Below are 19,686 nucleotides of genomic sequence, written 5' to 3' on the forward strand. Positions count from 1 at the left end.
TACCCATACCAGCCGTTTTTACGTATATATTTTTTCTCTACAAGTGGGTTTTCTCGTCATCACAGAGTAAGAACCATTTTAGACGGGATACGACTCACTAACACAAAGTATATTTCTGGATTTCATTGTGTAGTTAGTGTGCCGGATTGTGGAGCTTTTTCGTGGTTTACGCTACCCCACAAAAAAAAAGTGACTTATTTTATGGAAATGTGGGTACATAATATACAGAACAGTGAAAATTCGACCAATCAATCTGAACAAGGACAGATTAGGCTGGCAGTCCATTACAAAAGGATTGCGAATTTTTAAACAGTATTTAAATTGGGCCTAGTCGGGTGATCAATTTCCAATTAATGATTTACATCGTGGATATACAATAAGCAATTAATTGCCTTACTCTTTTAAAGTTATTTCAATGTTTATTTCAATTAATGTAATACTGCAATCGCATGGGTCTATACTTCACCCAGACGGATAATAAATGTCAGATTGTAAATGTAAATGTTTGCACAGTGTATTTGTGTTTAATTTGTGAACTGTATCAATAATACCAGCACACGATACGTTAGGCAACACCTGAGCCATTTTAATCCGTTCCTGAACGTGACAATAGTAGTCCAACAGTTGACAGTGAGTAATGTTAAGTAGCTATTACTTCGAAATTAGGGACTGTTAGGGTATGTACGTTCGTCAGTCGGTGGGACAAATGTAACAAACAAATTGAATTTTAAATTGTTAAATATATATCTAACCAATAACTATCGGGTTTCTGCGAAAGTGATACGGTGAGAATTTTACATCAGTTTCTTACTTATCTTCCCCGGAGGGGTTCGATTCCCCTCGGTGGACACAGCAGATAACCTGATGTGGCTTTGCCATAAAAAAACACGTACACACACACACATATTCTTACTTACCTTTGCACCAACACTTTTAAATATTGGTTTCGCTAACTAGTAGTATGTAGAGAAACTGTTTTTCTAAGAATTTTTTACGCAAGGTAACCCTGGTGGTCAGTTTAAAATTTACATCACAATCATTCTTACATTATCTTTGAACATGTGTTTGTAACAAGTTTACTTTTAGTGACAGAACAACAGTCATTTGACTTTGAGTTTTAGTGTTTAGTAATGACAATATAAATAAGAATGTTTTTGGTATTTGTTTATAGTTTATTACACCTCTTAGTCTTGTGAATGTTTTCGCTCCGAGCTACAAATTTCAAGAAATGTACGTTTTTGACTTACTTAGGTTTTAGACTTACAGATTTGTAATTTTCTAAAAAAATGTATGAGCCCAGAAATGTTCATCACATAGTATTTATACATGCTCTATATCCTGAGTTTGATGTTGAATTTTGAGACGATTAGAATCCTAGCCAAGTTAGATTTTGCTGCATTAAACCAGCCTGGATGGACTGATCTAAGATAAGGCTTATAAATCCATAATAACTTAGTATGAATTATTTGTATGAGTATTCATCGGCATGTCGTCTCAAATGCGAGCCGTGACGCCATGGATGACATTTTTAGCACTATTTATAGCGAACTTCCGACTATCGACAATGTAATAGTGTCTCAGCTAGACTTATGGCTGTAAGAATATTTTAAAAAAAATTCTGAAGAGAAATATCCATACAGTGAAATTGTTAAACGATGTTAAATTAAAAAGCGCAACACTTTGAAGAAGTTTGTTTGTCTTGTTATTATTCACAAATCTAAACAAAAGACTATCTGTGCTGCTGCCCACCACGGGTATCGAAACCTGGTTTCTAGCATTATAAGTCCACAAATAAACCACTGGAAGGCATTTTAAAGAAGAGATCTTACAATGTTCTAGAAGTGGAAAAACTCACAGGGCAAAATACTTAGGATAGCAACGGAATATACAACCAACAAAGTTCCAACTAAATCTTAAAATGAACCTTGTGAGACTTTTCCATCACAAATTCCTTGTTGATATTTATCTGTATATATATCATCTTATTAATAATAGCAAGAGATATGCACAGCCTCACGGAAATGGTTTCTCTGGGAACTAGACAGTTTTTTTTTTTTTGTTAAATACTTAACCACAGCCTTCATTTTGTGGATAATGATGCTGATCCGGAGTGATTTAAAGGAATCACAACTATTTCATCAGATACCTACAAATTCTCTCTACACGTCTTTAATAAATTTCTGTGCCTTGAGTGTCATTAAACGTGGTCTTCGAAGCTAATGTCTATGTACGTTGATGTATCTGTCGGAAGTTTGTTAAAGTAAGTGATAAAAGAATGGTTTTGGAATCCTTTGTGGAAATTCGTTACAATGAAAATTAAAGTGGTGGTTAAGAAAACATTAACACGGTCACCAGTAGGAACACGAAATACGATGGAACAAAAATAGTACCAAAGGCAAAATGGATCTAAAACATCGTTCTCATAAATGAGAATAACCTTAATATCCCCTGGTTAAACGTTAAAATAAAAATGGATTTGTTTCACAAATACCATTGGAAAAAATGAAAACTATTCTTATTTTCGTAAAGTTAATGCTGGACATTTTTTATTTTAAAGTTATTACAGGGAAGACAACTGTATGTAGTGTACAACAACGGTCTACGACAGATTGGTTTGGTTTGTTTTGATTTTCGCGCAAAACTACACAAGGGCTATCTGCTCTAGCTGTCCCTAATTTAGAAGTGTAAGACTAGAGGTAAGGGAGCTAATCATCACCACCCACTGTCAACTCTTGGATTACTCTTTTACCACCAAATAGTAGGGTTGCCCGTAACATTATAACGCCCCCACCGCTGAAAGGGCAAGCATGTTTAATGTGATGGGGATTCCAACCCGCAACCTTCAGATTACTATTCGAGGTCCTTAACCATTTAGTTACTACCAAAGGTTGTCTGCATAATCACATGAAAGGGAATTAAGTTTATAATATATGTTTTTTTCAATGTTTTAAATTATTTTTTACATGTTTTACTTTTTGGAAAACTTCTTGTCATCTTTGTGCACGTCGACAACGAACCAAGGTAAACGAATAGGCAATATATTTCTCAATATAACAGTACTTAAGTTTGAAATTCATTTGAACTTTCACTTATAAGCTAGAGCTGATCAGCAGCGTAACATAATCTGCATTGCAGGAGAAATAAGACAACATTTAAAATAAACATGGGCTTAATTTGAACTTGCTGAGCGACATTACGCGGAAGGAGCTCGTGTGAACCAAGATAGTGGAGAATTTTTTTTACAGTTTTTCCAGATCAAATTTTATTGTTAAAAGCTACTAGAGATTAGTTTTTGTACATACATTAAAATAATAAAAACCAAGACGTTAGAGCTGGAAGTTAAAACAGTCGATAAATCATTCATCATTTATTTTATATAATATGCTATTTATACTCTTAAATTGTGTTATAGACGACTAACGTCCTCTGTGATTTATTTAAATTCAGTAAATATTTTATTACAAAAACAGAAATACGGTAGCCCTAGTTCAGTGGAGCAAAACAAACTGTGAAAGAGAAACTCATTAAATGTACATTAAATTCATTAAACGCTTTCAATATAGAGAGTAATTTCAGAATTTAAACACTTCTCGTGTTTGTTTCCCTGGTGACAGATCATTGTTCTGGTTTACACTGTGTTACATTAGTTTTGTACGCAACATTTCAGGGTAATTCATAATGTTTGTTATGGCAGATACTATTTGATTTGGTTTGTTTTGAATTTCGCGCAAAACTACACAAAGGCCACCTGCGCTAGTCGTTTCTAATTTTGCAGTGGCTACTCTTGGGCTACTCTTTTACCAACGAATAGTAGGATTGATGATCGCATTATAACGCCCTCATGGCTGAAAGGGCGAACATGTTTGGTGTGACGGGGATTCGAACCCTCGACCCTCAGATTACGAGTTGAGGGCAGATACTGTCAACGCAGTGTTCAGAATTGCTCTAGATATATGTTAATGTGGTAGAAAAATTGAATTAAGAACCTTGTGGCGTTATTTTAATGAGTAGTTTCAATTACTTGATTTTATATTGTACAAACCGAAGTACATTCATCGCCAAATTTTTATTTTCTCGTATTTTCTAAAATAATGTTGAGCTTTGCATTGAGAGCATGCGTGGCATTTATATACCGTCAAAGGCCTTAAAATCAAGTCATTATGCTTGAAAATTTTGACAGAGCTAAGAATATCCATAAATCGTTGACGTTTCCGTGAAGTATGCTAAGTTGTAAAGTTTCGTTTATGAATGTAAAGCCCCCAAGCGTTTATATACTACTACGTTCGTAACATTACAAAAACAAGTTCAGATTCCATCACCGAACATGATCGCCCTTTCAGTCTCGGTATGTTATAAAGTAATTGTCAGCCCCATACTTGTTGATAAAATGTAGCCAAAGGGACAGTGGTGGGTGATACTTACTAGTTGTTTATCCTCCAGTCTCACCCTTCAAAATTAGGGACAGCTAGCTCAGATAAACCTCGAAATTCACAAACAAACAAGTAGAAAGACAAAACTATTGATAACGCTAATGACTGGTATAAAGATGTTGATTTCCATTTTAATTTTCTTATTTCCTATCAATCCAAAGATCATTAATTGAGCATTACAGTTATTTATATATAAAAAAAGAGTGTGAGAAATGTACTGTTACTTTCTTTCTGCTGAAAATTTGTATTTCTTCAGACAAGCATAAAGATCTTGAAAAATTACGTTCGCAATGTGATGAATACAAACTACGATTTCCACATCGCGATAAATTTAGAATCAAATTTAATATCACAAGTTATTATATTTAATATGAGAATAGGTAATATTTGATCAAATTTTTACAAATTGTATTTTCCTAAAATATTAATATCGACGTAACATAAGTACTGTACGAATAACAAAATGAGAAGTTTTAATTCACGTTGTCATGAAGTAGTGGTGAAAAAGAAAACAAGCGATAAAATATAAACCGATTAGACAAATTCGGTACATGTAATTTGAAGAAATAGTCAATGTCACGTGATTGGTTTGGGTGGAGACTCAAGCACGTGTCATACTCTGTCAGGGGGTGTGACTGGTCTCGGTAGGGACCACAACCTGTTTTCTCGTACCGGATCTTCATCACGATCTCTCTCCCTACCTTCGTGTTCGTCTGTCTGTCTGAAACATCCATCAAGATTCTTCTCTCCCCCCATTTTATTAACACCTGCTGACATTGCACGTGACAAGCATTTATTTTACTTTTTCGCCTATTAATAGTAATAAACTCGCGTATATTTAGAGGATTGGGGGTTTCGACGACTTACGAGTGAACAAGACCAAAAATAGGCAGAACTAAAGTCTAGTTGAAATGTCACCAGTTTTAAATCTGTATACTGCATTTAACATACCATACATAAATATCGTTTATAAATAAGAAGATGTGTCAACATATGTTGTAGTACTTGAAAATAAATTGAAATACATTTTCTTTCAATTATCATGATGAAATACACTTGCTACTGACAGGTCATGAAACTGGTGTAAAACACTATTAAAAGTTGCTAATAAGATTATAAGTGAACTCAAAAAGCTTAGCTTTTACCCTACTACGCAATTTAGCAGATTAAATCGTAGGGTAATAAAATAAAAACGTTTATTAAATTCATATTGAGAGATAACCTATTCGCTAACCTCTCACACAACATATGAGCTCTAATTCACTAAAATACTTATTTGTAACTTATATCATTAAGGTATGAGTCTTTAGGTGATACTTTTAACATGAGAATTAACAACGGAATGTAGCATAATTTTATGAACTGTTTATACGCAAAATTGCTTGTGAATCTATGAAGGTATTGGTTGCAATGTCTTAATAAGATATGTGAAACACAAACAAACAAATAGTAGCATAGCGGTATGTCTCTGCAAATGGCTCAGTAGTTGCAAATGGCACTCGACTCGCAATCTGGATTGTGGGTCAAATCTTTTCATTGAATATACTCGGCCTTTCAGCTATGGGTAGGGGTGTCATAGTTTTACGATCAATTCCAATTTTTATTGATAACAAGTAGCCTAATATTTGGTGGTCCCCCAGTGTACAGCGGTATGTCCGTGGACTCACACCACTAGAAACCGGGTTAGAACGCCCGTGGTGGGTAGAGCACAGATAGCCCATTGTTCAACTTTAAGCTTAATTCCAAACTAACAACAACAATGAAATTTCTTCAGAAAGTGAGAGATTTCACCTGATTGTTTAATCATTTCTTTGCATTAAGTGTTGTATGAGACAAACACATAAAATGACTCAGTATAATGACGTATAAGAACGAATCGATAATGTCAGTGTCGATAAAATTTAGTTTGTGATGCAATAAATTACTAATTGGTTTAATCTTTAACTGTAAGTAACTACCGTTAAAAAAGGAAGTTTTTCAGTAATTTCTGGTTTACAAACTCTTACTTCTGATTGGGTTATAAAAACAATTCTTATATGATATACTTTAGTTATATAAACGAAAATGGCCACACCCACGTACTTTCTTTCAGATTATAAAATCACAAGGTTATTTGAAACAAAACCAATCAAATCTACATTCTTAAAACATTTTCTGCAAAATATTATACGAATTTAGTTTAATTTACCGTTAATAGTAAGGTTTCGCCTTCTTTCTTCGCAGCGTTATTCTGCTTTGAAAAAAATTAAATGCAGATTAGACGTGTCAGCTGATATTTATATAGAAGTTTAAACATTTAAGATCGCACACAATTTTTAAATACGTTCACCTTTGTCTTGTATTATTTGTGATACTGTGAAAATTTGTATAATCCCTCTTTTCTGCGTGGGCCCGGCATGGCCAAGCGAGTTAAGGCGTTCGACTCGTAATCCAAGGGTCGCGGGTTCGAATCCCGGTCGCACCAAACATGCTCGCCCCCCTCAGCCGTAGGGCGTTATAATGTTACGGTCAATTCCACTATTCGTTGGTAAAGAGTAGCCCAAGAGTTGGCGGTGAGTGGTGATGACTAGCTGCCTTCCCTGTAGTCTTACATTGCAAAATTAGGGACAGCTAGCGCGATAGTCCTCGAGTAGCTTTGCGCGAAATTCAAAAACAAACAATCGTTTCTTCGTTATCGCAAAAAAAATATGGCATTTCCTTATTGCCTTATTCCATCAGTGACAAATACATCTCATTTACAATTGGTAAATGTGTTTTGTTTTGCTGCCGAAATATTCATAGAATATTGAATAATTACCTGTTCTCCAAAAAATGAAATGTATTATTAATTGAAATGTGCCACAATCTCTGCTCGCACTTTTTACTAATTATGATATTAATATAATAAATTTATTCCTAAAAGTGGGCAGAAACGATACTGGACTACCGATACCTCATCACTGAAACTTAAGAGTACGTCCATTCATGAAACACAGTGAGTATATATCATATCTAAGTGTAAGTACTGATACGGATTGGATTTACAATGTATGTCGTCTAAGATAAATTAGAAACAGATTAAACCCACTATGAATAGCGCAAAAATTCATTACCAGTATATTGGCACATATCTATGTGGATTTCATTGTGGATGTTTGTGGTTTTTGTCTGTTGACGATGCATGTTCACAATACACCCAGATTCACGGCTAGTTGAAGGTATCTGACAACAAATGAATTACTTCTACTCTCCACGATAACTTTCAGTGAAATACTTTATGTCTTATTTGTCGAAAGGCAAGTAAATATCCTGTGTTCCACTTCCCCAGTGCTGACACTAACCAAGCATCCAGCCTTTTGTCACAACTGTCACGTTCTCCTCAGATCAGCTAATTGATGATAGTTCATTGAGGTAGATGGTTTTCGAAAAATGGAACTCCACCTCTAATCCAGTCCATCACATAAAGTGTTCTTTTTCGGACCACCTTGCTCTTTGTGTAACATATGGTGGAAGAAACCTTCTACAATTTGCTGTTAATAACCAGAGTCTTTCAACTGCAAGCTCAAACCCTAAATAGTTGGTAAGGTAAAAGTCTATATTGATCAAAACAAAGCAACTGAATGGTGTCACTGGAGCTCTATTTACTTTTTATTACAAGAATTTGAATTCATTTTTCACGTTTTGCATGAGAACAAATTGTGGTAGTGAACTGTTAATACTGTTTAGTGCTTGACGTTAAAATCAAGCCCATCAATCTTTAGGCATACAAAACGTATTTGTTTTAAGCGAGAAACTTTTCATAACATTTAATAGTTGGACTCAAAGTTTTCACACAATTGTTGTTATGAAAAAAGTACGCTAACACCAGATAGGTGACGCTTGTATCTTATAGCTCCATAAATCTTTTGTACTGATATAATTTCTGTAATTCAAAACAAAAACGGTTCCTTTGTTTATTGAAATAATGTGTTTTTGATTCTGCTTATTTTCATGCAAAGTGATAAAATAATTATATCAGTTTCGTACAAATTTGTAAAAATTCGTCTAAATCTTTATTGTTCCATCAACTGGCTTTTCAACAAATGATAGGCTCGGTATGGCCATTTGGTTAATGCGTTCGACTCATAATATGAGGGTCACAGGTTCAAATCCCCGTCACACCAAACATGCTCGCTCTTTCAGTCGTGGGAGCGTTAGAGTGTCACAGTTAATCCCACTGTATTTACTGGTTACAGAGTAGCCCAAGAGATGGCAATGAGCAGTGATGGCTAGCTGTCTTCCCTCTAGTTTTACAATGCCAAATTAAGGATAGCTAGCGCAGATAACCCTCATGTAGCTTTGTGCGAAAATTAAAAACAAACAAACAAACACTTCAACGAATGGAGTTAAATTTTTCTGTGGTGGTAAAAAAATACTTGTTGTTTAGTACTAAATTTGTCAATTAATATTTGTACAGCTATTGGATTTTACCACTAAATTATAATATAAAATCAGTTACTACTTCTTTTACCATGTATTTAAAGCTACTTGAGTCTCAACACTCGAATGAAGTGTCCTCTTGCAAGTTTATTCAATCTTTTTAAACTTTTAAAACATTATATTAGGCAACAAAAAATTTATGTCTTTTTTGCGATGGACTTGGACTTTGGAATTTAAGCAGAAAATAAACTGTACTATTGGGCATATAGTAAAAACATCACTAGGAATCTTAATGCTCGTACTATGGGATTTCATTCAAATTACGCGATACAGTCTTCACTTTTGTTAAATCTCTAAGTTAACGCGCTGTCTTACAAATAAGCACTTGAATAACCTTGAAATGTCTTGGGCAAGCTTTGAAGTTACAACCTTTTTGTGTGTGTATTATATATATATATATGTAACATAAAATAAGAGATTTGCATCTCATTTTCAGTGTGTATTAAAGATGCGAAGTAACTATAATAGAGACTTTTCTCGTACAAAAAAGCATTTATAAAAGTAAGTAGTATGTGTAAAACAGGCCATGTGTTTCGTCAAAAATGGTTTCCCGAAGGGCCAGTGGCAAGGTCACGGACTTACAATCCTAAAATCTGGAGTTCGATTCTCTGTAGTGGATGGCGTGTACTAAAAAAGAAGACAAGACAGAGGGTCTTGTCATATATTACTCCAATATTTCTAGAATAATTCATTGGTTTCTAATTAATCACAGCGTATTATAGCTACAACTGGAATCCACTCATTGTTTAACCTTTGACGTTAACTAGCTGTTAAAAATGACTACATAGTAAATATTATTGTTTATAATAGTTTGGCAAAACAATTTATATTTCAACTTCGAAGATAACAAACTATGAAACGATTTATTTAGTTTTTAGCACCATTAATTATAATAACGCTTCTAAAACATTCAAATGTGTCACTGGTGAATGTTTCATATTTAGATGAGACATATTCGAATGTAAACAGAAAAAAAAAAACTTTTCTTGTTTGTTTTTGAATTTCGCGCAAACCTATACGAGGGATATCTGCGTTAGCCGTCCCTAATTTAGTAGTTTAAGACTAGAGGGAAGGTAGCTAGTCATCACCACCCACTGCCGCTTCTTGGACTACTCTTTTACCAATGAATAGTTGGATTGGCCGTCACATTATAACGCCCCCACAGCTGAAAGGGCAAGCATGTTTGGTGCGACCGGGATTCGAACCCGTGACCCTCACATGAAGAGTCGAACGCCTTAACCCACCTGGCCATGCCGGGCCTAAACTTTTTTTTACAAAGAGGTCTTCTCCTCTGTATAAATAATGGTGTATCTGGTTATACTTTCACTGTTGATTTTGTTTGATTTATAAAACTTTGGTATTTCTTTTGTGGGTTAGATCTATGAAAGTGTGACTGTTACTGCGTGTTATGTTTAACACTTAAATGTCTCGCCTACAGATGAAACATTAAGTGACGTGATACTAGTATATTCAGTTTCGTTTACCACATTTAAAGTTTATTTTGTGGCTTCTTCATATCACCTACCTGACTTAGAATGCTTGCCATGTTAAAGCTTTTGAATATATATGTACCTGCATGTGTATAGGTGTTTAGAAATTAAAATACAGTGTACGAGAGGCAAAACGTATAGATGACAACACCTTCGACCATACCCACGTAAAACTTTGCCTTTCCATAGTTTGTGCCTTTGTTAGTTCCCTTAACATTAAGCGTTTTGAGTGATTTATTCCAAGATAGTGGAAACATGTCATTGAAAGACTCTTAGGGAGCACATCACTTCACTAGCTCGTTAATCAGGCTTAAGTTTGGGTTACTTTGATATTTAAATACTACTTCTAAGAAAAGGACTTACTTACCAAGTAAATAAGTTCACTGAAATTAACATATCTTTAGTTTAAGTATGTGTTTCACTAAACATAGAAATCCTTTAATAGAAGCTGTAAACGTTTACCAGGAACAAGGACCAAAACCTCAACTAACGTAAAGGATGGTGAGGAAGAAATGGTTTTCTAGAAAAATGGGAAATACACACTATAAAACTAATACATATAACTCAGGAGCATCCATTAAACTATAAATCTACAACTTAACAAACTGATAAAAAAAGCAGTTTAAAATGTCAAGTCCGTAAGGATACATAGAAGAAGTAAGGACAACAAATATTTTGAGACAAACATAGTCATGCTAGTCATGTTCTTCCATTTATAACGCCTAAATAATTATAAAATTATCAAATCCCCAGATAAACCTACAATTCTGACAATTTTTTTATTACAAGGCAAATGAGAGCTCTTCATCTATAGAATTTTTTTGAACAAAATAGACAAAAGACTTGGGGGCCAGGCATAGCCACTGTGAGTTAAGGCGTTCGACTTGTAATCCGAGGGTCACGTGTTAGAATCCCCATCACACCAAACATGCTCGCTCCTTCAGCCGGGGGGGGTTATAATGTAACGTACAATCCCACTATTCGTTGGTAAAAGAGTAGCCCAAAGGTTGGCGGTGGGTGATGATGACTAGCTGTCTTCCCTCTAGTCTTACATTGCTAAATTAGGGACAGCTAGCACAGATAGCCCTTGTGTAGCTTTGCGCGAAATTAAAAAACAAATAAACAGACAAACAAAACAAACAAAAGACTTGTATTTAGAAAGAATTAATCACGTGATTCAGAAATCCCAGAGATAATGCAGGAAGTAAAATATGTGCTAACAAAAAGTTACACAACCACCAAAGTTAAATTTAACGGGAAAGATTAAAAATAAAAGACTGCCCATTGACAAAGGTGCTGTGATGATAATCCATAGTTAGATGGAGAAACACTGTTACTAAACTCCTTTAACTTGTACATAATTAGAATATTGTATTCAAGGAAATGCGTCACCATGATACTGAAGGTTTTTGACTAATTGTGTTCCATTAAGGCTAAGAATTATTTTCTGTATTAAATGCTCATCTAAGGTTTGTTTATATGTTTTTGAATTTTGCGCAAAGCTACACAAGGGCTATCTGCTCTAGCCGTCCCTAATTTAGCAGTGTAAGACTAGAGGGAAAGTAGTTAGTCATCATCACCCACCGCCAACTCTTGGATTACTCTTTTACCAACAAATAGCGAGAATGACTGTCACGTTATAATGTCCCCACGGTTGAAAGGGCGAGCATGTTTGGTGTAACGGGTATTCGAACCCGCGACCCTCAGATTACGAGTCCAATGCCTTAACCACCTGGCCATGACGGGCCTTGCTTATCTAAGGAATAGCAATGAATAGTGTTGAAAATAATTTTTAATATTTTCTACAATATTAATGTATTGTAAATTTGTAAGGTAGCTAAAGATTTGTTATTTTATCGTCATTATTTATTAAGTATTAACTACACAGTTCTGTTCAAAGAATGAAAATTCCTGCGTACCAAATTATTTAACTTTTTTAAACTGTGTTATTTCGCAACCGTCTGGACTAAAACATTGTTTTACACACTAATCAGTTATTTTATTGATAAAATATAAATATAAAATATCTGAGTAAATGTTGCGTTGCACCGTATAAGAAAAACTAGGACTTCTTAAAATATGATAAAACAAGTTTAAAATGGTTGCTTTCACGTGTAGTAAAATTAACCATGTATAATTTGCTTCTATGTAACACTGTTACGTGTTTATAAAAATTTCGGGTCTTCCTTATTTTGAGTTTCATTTGAACATATTTTGTTGGTGTAATACACAGCAGTATCTTTTTAATCTGTTTTACGATGTCAACTCAAAAACAGGCCGAGTGTTGCCTATATGTCAGTGAGCCCAGATTGTGAATCCATGATTTCATGAATCGTTGCTAGTTGTCGCAAAAATGCGCTCCTCACTTTGGAACGTAGGTGCGCTTAAGAAAGTGACTGGCAAATCTCACTATCTGTTTAGACAAGAGTAGCACAACAGCAGGCAGTGAATACTATTTACTAGCTGCTTAATAGTCTAGTATATCAACTCAAAAGTAGGAATGAACATACACAGATAGTTATTGTATAACTTTCTGAAAAAATTCTAAAAAAAAATGAACAAGCGAAACTCCTCGAAAGAAACTGCATAAATTACCGGTTAATGAATTTGAATTTGTAGACAATTTGTATTTTTCAGAAGTCTTATGATTTCCTTGGTATGTTGCTTGAATAATTCGATTATTTCATGTTATTTTGTTATTCACTTTAAATATTTGTGCTTAAAATATGATTTGTCGATCTTCAGAACTTTTGCGTTTTTCTCTTAGGTTAAAGTATTTACTTAAAATATTCTGTATCGTTTAAAATTAATTTAAGAAACTAATAATTCTTTAAGTTTGTGTTTACATTTTATTTAAAGAAACTTAAGAGAAAGCGAAATTATCTGTCCAAATTTTGTTCTTGTTTGCTTACTTGTTTGTTTCAGATATCTGCGCTCGCTGATCGTAATTTTAAACTAGAGGGAAAGCAGCTCGTGAACAGGACTCACCGTCAATAGTAGAACTTTACCGTCACTCCTATACGGTCTCATAGTTCGAAGTACTTTTTTCGTTCTTTTGCAGAAAAAAGGCGCAGACTTTCGACCCTCAGACCTATAGTACAGTACACTGACCATAGAACCATTCCTGGCCAATTCTAAGCACAACCAATCATCTAATGACGCTGACGCATCAAGCCCAAAACTCAACAGTGAGTTTAAACACTGTGATAATAGTTTTCCCATTGTACGATATCTGCTTAGTCTAATTCATAATTTATTATACAAAGATTACATGATAAAACAGCTGATTTTTAATATTCCACAAAAGTATCTTAACGGATTTCTGTGTTTATAATTCATTTATTACCAAGTCCGACGAAAATTATTATGAATGTATGGTAGGTAGTTCTAATTAATAAATTAAGATTTGGTTCGATGGTGGTTGTTAAGCCAAAAGCTAAACAATGGACTGTTTTTGCTCTGCTCACCACAAGTCTCGAAACCCGATTTTAGCGTCATAAGCCTGCAGACTAATCGCTGAAACACTGAGAGAGTAATAAATTAAGAATGGATTTTCCTTTTTGCCATTTAACGCTATAGAATTAATAGAGTGTTGTTGTTTGTTCTATGATAAACGAGTCGTCTACATGTGAACAAATCAAACAAATTCGAATTAGTCCAGCTCAAGAACAAAGAGTGAAATATTTTATTAGTTATTTGTCATTTATTTGTTTGACATTTTGAACAAAGTTACTAAAAAGCTGTCTACACATAGACATATCTAATTTTGAAGTGACAAACTGGAAGAAGGCAACTTTTATTAATGGCACCCTGTAGCTACTCTTATCTGACTGAATGGTGGGATTCTACTGTCACCTTTATAACGCACCCAAGAACCTAACGTTTGTGCGGCAGCAGGACTATTCACAGTCAGGGTAAACTAAATTTTTAAGCGTGTATTTGCCGTAAATTGTGTATAGGTCCGGCATGGCCAGGTGGGTTGAGGCGTTCGACTCGTAATCTGAAAGTCGCAAGCTCGAATCCCCGTCGCACCAAACATGTTCGCCCTTTTAGCCATGGGGGCGTTATAATGCGACGGTCAATCCCACTATTCGATGGTAAAAGAGTATCCCAAGAGTTGGCGGTGGGTGGTGATAACTAGCTGCCTTTCCCACTGCTAAATTAGGGACGGCTAGTGCAGATAGCCTTCAAGCAGCTTTGCGTGAAATTCAAAAACAAAAAATTGTGTATATGAATAGTTTTTTGGAATCATAATACTTTAGATGGCTCGAAAAAGATGTCAGATATCAACAACTTTCAACACTGAAACATTTTTGATATTGTACAGTAGAAATTAACGCATTATTTTATATACCAGATCTGAGTGACCTTTTTCTGTTCAGTTTATCTTATGGTAATGTGATCAAGTTGGAAAATATTTTAGATTTTATTCCTCATAATTATCGTGTAAGATTTTGATTTCTCAAAAGATTGTGTAACAGAAGAATGCTTGGGCACGCTTAAGTGTGTGCAGAATGAAAGACGATTTCAAGTGTCTGTGATTTTAACTCTGTCTGCCAAATTACTTTGCTATAAGCGTGACGATCAAATTTCATTATTCAGTGAGGCAAGTGAGTACTGTTGACTAATTGCACTCATTTAGTGTATCAGCTAGAAATTAGGGATGGTTATACAAGGATAAATTTTAGGAAGCTTCGTGTTAAAATTTTGAAAGAAACAAATTAGTTTTAGGGTCAAATTTTAAAACTAGAAATCCAGTCTTATGCATTTGGGGAAGTTTATAATCTACTTTTATTTAGTTTTTAGCTCGTTCTTAATCTTTATTTATAGTTTAAATTTTTCGTAAGTTTACGAGATGCCTGTCATAATTATTTCGTAATATAAAGATGGGTGAAAGAGGAAGGAATTCGTTATTTTTGATATAAATATAGTATTCACAAGTTCTTGAAAACCGTAATATGATAACTCGTTTACGTTATTAAATAGTAGTTTTGAAAGTGGGCTGAAAGTACTTAACTGTGTGAGGAAGATTAGCAAACAATTGACGAATGTGTCATTGACAGAAGATTACAATACGTAGCTTGACAAGGGGTGGTGTAATTAAATATTCCTGAGCTTATACAGTGTTTTAACTCAGAGGGAGCACAAAACGTATTGCAAAATCTAAATAAAATCCAGGTATATATATCATGTACATTAAAGCGTATCTTCTCACCTGTTTTGAAACTAGTAATTTTCTTGATACTGCCGGCTGCACCTGCATACACGTGGTGGTTGTCGAAAGGTTACTAGACAAGCTAGCTAGCTTACTAACTTATTAACTGACGACGCAAGAAATTAGTAGTTGAAAAGAAGTGTTAGTTTACCAAAGGTTTCATTAACTCTAAGTTGATTAAGGTACATAGAAAAAGAAAATATGCAAAAATAGTTAATTTACAAAAACTCGACGATTATGTCATTAACCAGTGTTAACCGTGAAATAACATGCAACAAATCTTCTAGTAGCGAAAATTATACTTTGATTACTTGGGTGATTCAAGATTCTTTATGCGTTTATTTCATTAATATTATTTAGTAAGCGGCACATGACTTGTCTAATTGTGTTGTTCTCAGGTACGTATTTACGGTGTATTAACACATAGTCATTTCACATACTGATTAATTGATTTCAATAATTATTAATTGATAAACAGCAGAATAATTTTAAAATATTTCACAATCAGATTTTAACGATTCTCATATTTTAAAGTAGTTTATATAAAATTCACGTTAATGAAACAAAGTAAAATAAAAATAGCATGGAAATTACTCGTGAAAGACAGGACATAACTAAACACTAAAAGTTTTCAAATTACAAACATCTTACCTTGAAAGGTATATATCTAATTAAATCAACCGACGCCACCTCCTGGAACCTTCTGTACGTATGAGAATATTTTGGTAAATTAACTGTTTGTTTCCAATGGCTCAGTGGTAAGCTTCAAAGCTTACAACGCTGGAATTCGGGGTTCTATTACAGCTGACAAGACGCAGATGACCCATTGCGCAACTTTACACTAAAACATTCACTGAATCAAGATCTAAAACGGTATGAAACAGCCAACTTATTCATGGCAAAAAAATAAAACAAACCCAAAACTTTCTGTTTATGTGTGTTCATACTACTGTTTATCGTGTGAATTGGCTTTAAATAAGCTGTATATTGCACACTATTGTAAAGATTAAAGCATATTGATAATCATCAGCCAAATCAATATCCACAAATATACACAATGCTAGAAATATGGGAACAGAAAAATCTCTTTTCACGTGCTTATAACCCCGTATAGTGAACTAACTAGTCACTATAATGTTGGAAAGCAGTGCATATATATGAGAAGGCCGGGCACATGCAGAGATTCGCTTAATATACTATGCTGCAGTAACTAACTAAACTTGTATGACGGGGACGTCTGTAGATGGCAGCGGGGAACCTGCACTAGACCGGGGAAAGGGATGCGAACCCCGCTGGTCCATCTTCCGGACTCTGCTCTGGCCATGAATGACGGCGAGGGAAAGACGGATTCACTGGGTGAAACTCCGCGGGGCGCCGCAGTCCATAGAAGATTGCCTAGCTTATGTCTTTTCCGATAGCAGTGAATACCTAAGTTCACGAAACACCATCTGCATTTCTTACAAGCTCTCTTCACAAACAAACAAGTGAACTATATCTGACAAACGTGTAAAGGTCAGTAACGTAACCTTACAGCCCGCTATTTTGCTTATTAGTGAACAATTTACAGAGACACTTGTTGAATTGTTCATCCTAGGTGGAATACATGAAACTCGTGTTATCCTTACTACACTGTGCAAATAAGTTGAAAAATGTTGCATTTTATTTCTTCTCTTAATGCATATCCATCTTTATAACACTCATATATCAACTGTTCATATGTACGCAGTTAATTTGTTTTTAAAACATACACGTTTTAAACAGCTCCTGTAAGTTTATCGTGATGAAGACACTCCTTACATAGAAATATATAGTAAATGTTTTGCAGATTTAACTAGAATAAGTCAGGGATAAATTTTAAAGGATTTGTTTAGAATGTTGAGTTTATTCCTCAATTCAACTTCTGACACAAGAGAAGTATTAACTTACACTTTCTTACGTTAACTTTAGTACAAATATTTTCAATATGTAATAGTGTCTTTATCTTAAAACACTATAGCTCTGAACGTGTTTATTTATACGAAAAACAAAATGTGATGATAGTTGGTTCACCAAAACAATTGTTTAATTACTGAGAAAATTGACTTAACAGCTGTTCTTGGATTTTGATAATTTTTGGTACAGGAAACTAGCGCTGTGAGTACAAAGTCAAACAGTGATACTTGTGAGAAAGTAGAAATTATTTTACGTTTCTTTGTATTTGAATTTTGCGCAAAGCTACACGAGAGTTCGCTAACCGTCCTTAATTTAGCAGTGTAAGACTAGAGGTAAGGCAGCCATCCCTAATTTTGGAGTTATATATTACAGGGATGGTAGCTACTTAACACCACCCGAAACCAGCGTATCGTCCACTGTACTCGAATAATGTGATTTTAGCGTCACTTATAATATGGTCCAAAAATGCAAAGCGTGATGTTTTTCTTTCAGAAATTTGGCGCGAACCACGGAACCTCTGATACACAGCTTGACAAGCTAACTAATCGTAGTCCATATTTGCATGTTTGTAACAGTGCACTGATCTGCTAAGGTTTTGTTGCTTTATTTTCCTTGAATAATTCCTTGTCATATAAGTCGTTAAACTTACCCAGAATTCTGCAATATGATTGGCCCAGGATTAGAAAGGAGCCGCTACTAGCATAGTAGACACTGCAATCTTTTTGTAGATAAAGTTTCTGAGAGCAAAAGTTTAGTGTATAGTTAAATATTTTATTTTTCGTGGGTTTTTTAAGTCTTTGTTATTTGATGAATTTGGAAGAAATTACCCTGTATTTTATTATGGTTTTTTTATGAGGACCAGCTCATCAACATTTGAGGGTACAAACCCCCTTCGCCTTTGTCAGAGCTACTAGGTAACAAGTCCGAGCCTGCAAGTGAGTAAGTGTAGTAAGAAAGAAAATAACCTGAATTTGACACACAGTAACATGGTCATTATAAGGGAACTACCGATGAATATCAGCAAAAAAATAGTGGATATTCTTAGATATTAAAAATTTATATAATAATCTCTATCAAGAACTTTAAACATAGAGATAAAACTCACTATTACAACATGTCACACCTTGGGAGACGACTTATATTTAAACGTAGAGACTGAGATTTTTGTACTGTTATCACGACTATTAAAATATTCAATAATACCATGTGACTGTTTTCATCTCAGTTTTTCTTAAAGTGTGTTCAGTTGGTTTTGAGTCCAGGCACTTGTTTACTTGCTGGGCCGGTTCTCTCATCAAATAAGATGTCAGTTTAACTTGGTGCCTGCCTGTTTTTAGTTCATTGGTTTATTTAGACGGAAACTGGGAGGGACCCTAACTCATACCAAAAGCCCTGTGAAGATCGGAGTCCAATGATGTACGACTAGAGTTCACGCAATTTTTTACTCACACATTGATTTAGTATACACACACACACACATACATATGTAATCTTGGTTATGCTGTAGTGTTAGAGATCGTTGTCTACCAAGACTAACATATTCTTAAAGTAATCCTTACATTGTAGTCAAACTATAATGTAAAGCTCTGTTTCACAGTTGTGACGTGAAGATTGCATTTGTACGTGCTAACTTTCGCAAACTACTGATACTTTGTGTGCTAAAACATTCTGTTACATTGAATAGAACTATACAAACAGAAAATAGGTATTTTACCACGTAACCAAAATCTCCTCGTTGTAAGATAGCGCTAAGCTAAAAATCTATGATATGAATTTCAATAGAGGACAGAGCGGAGGTAGCCCATTTTGTTTGTCTGCGCTGAAAAACCAACAACAGCAATGAAAGAAAAAATATAGTCATCTTATAACGGAATTAAATCAACCCCTTCCTCTTTATCTTCCACTCATAACATTGGCTCCTGCCTCTCGCTTTGCTCTGTTTTCTAAATATTGCTTACTGTAATATAAATATTGTATAGGAATTCAACAATCTAGAAAAACACGTACCACCCCTTGAACTTGGCTTTGGATTGCTCTTCGTTGTCTGGATATTACGGGCTGCCTCTCATCGATTGATTTAATGTGTACTGTCCATAATTTCAGCAAATTAAACAAATGTAAACATATTGTGTAGATCCGCGGGTTTCCTTCTCATAGTATT

Source organism: Tachypleus tridentatus, chromosome 13 (genome assembly GCF_004210375.1).
Source record: "Tachypleus tridentatus isolate NWPU-2018 chromosome 13, ASM421037v1, whole genome shotgun sequence".
Taxonomy (NCBI): Eukaryota; Metazoa; Arthropoda; class Merostomata; order Xiphosura; family Limulidae; genus Tachypleus; species Tachypleus tridentatus.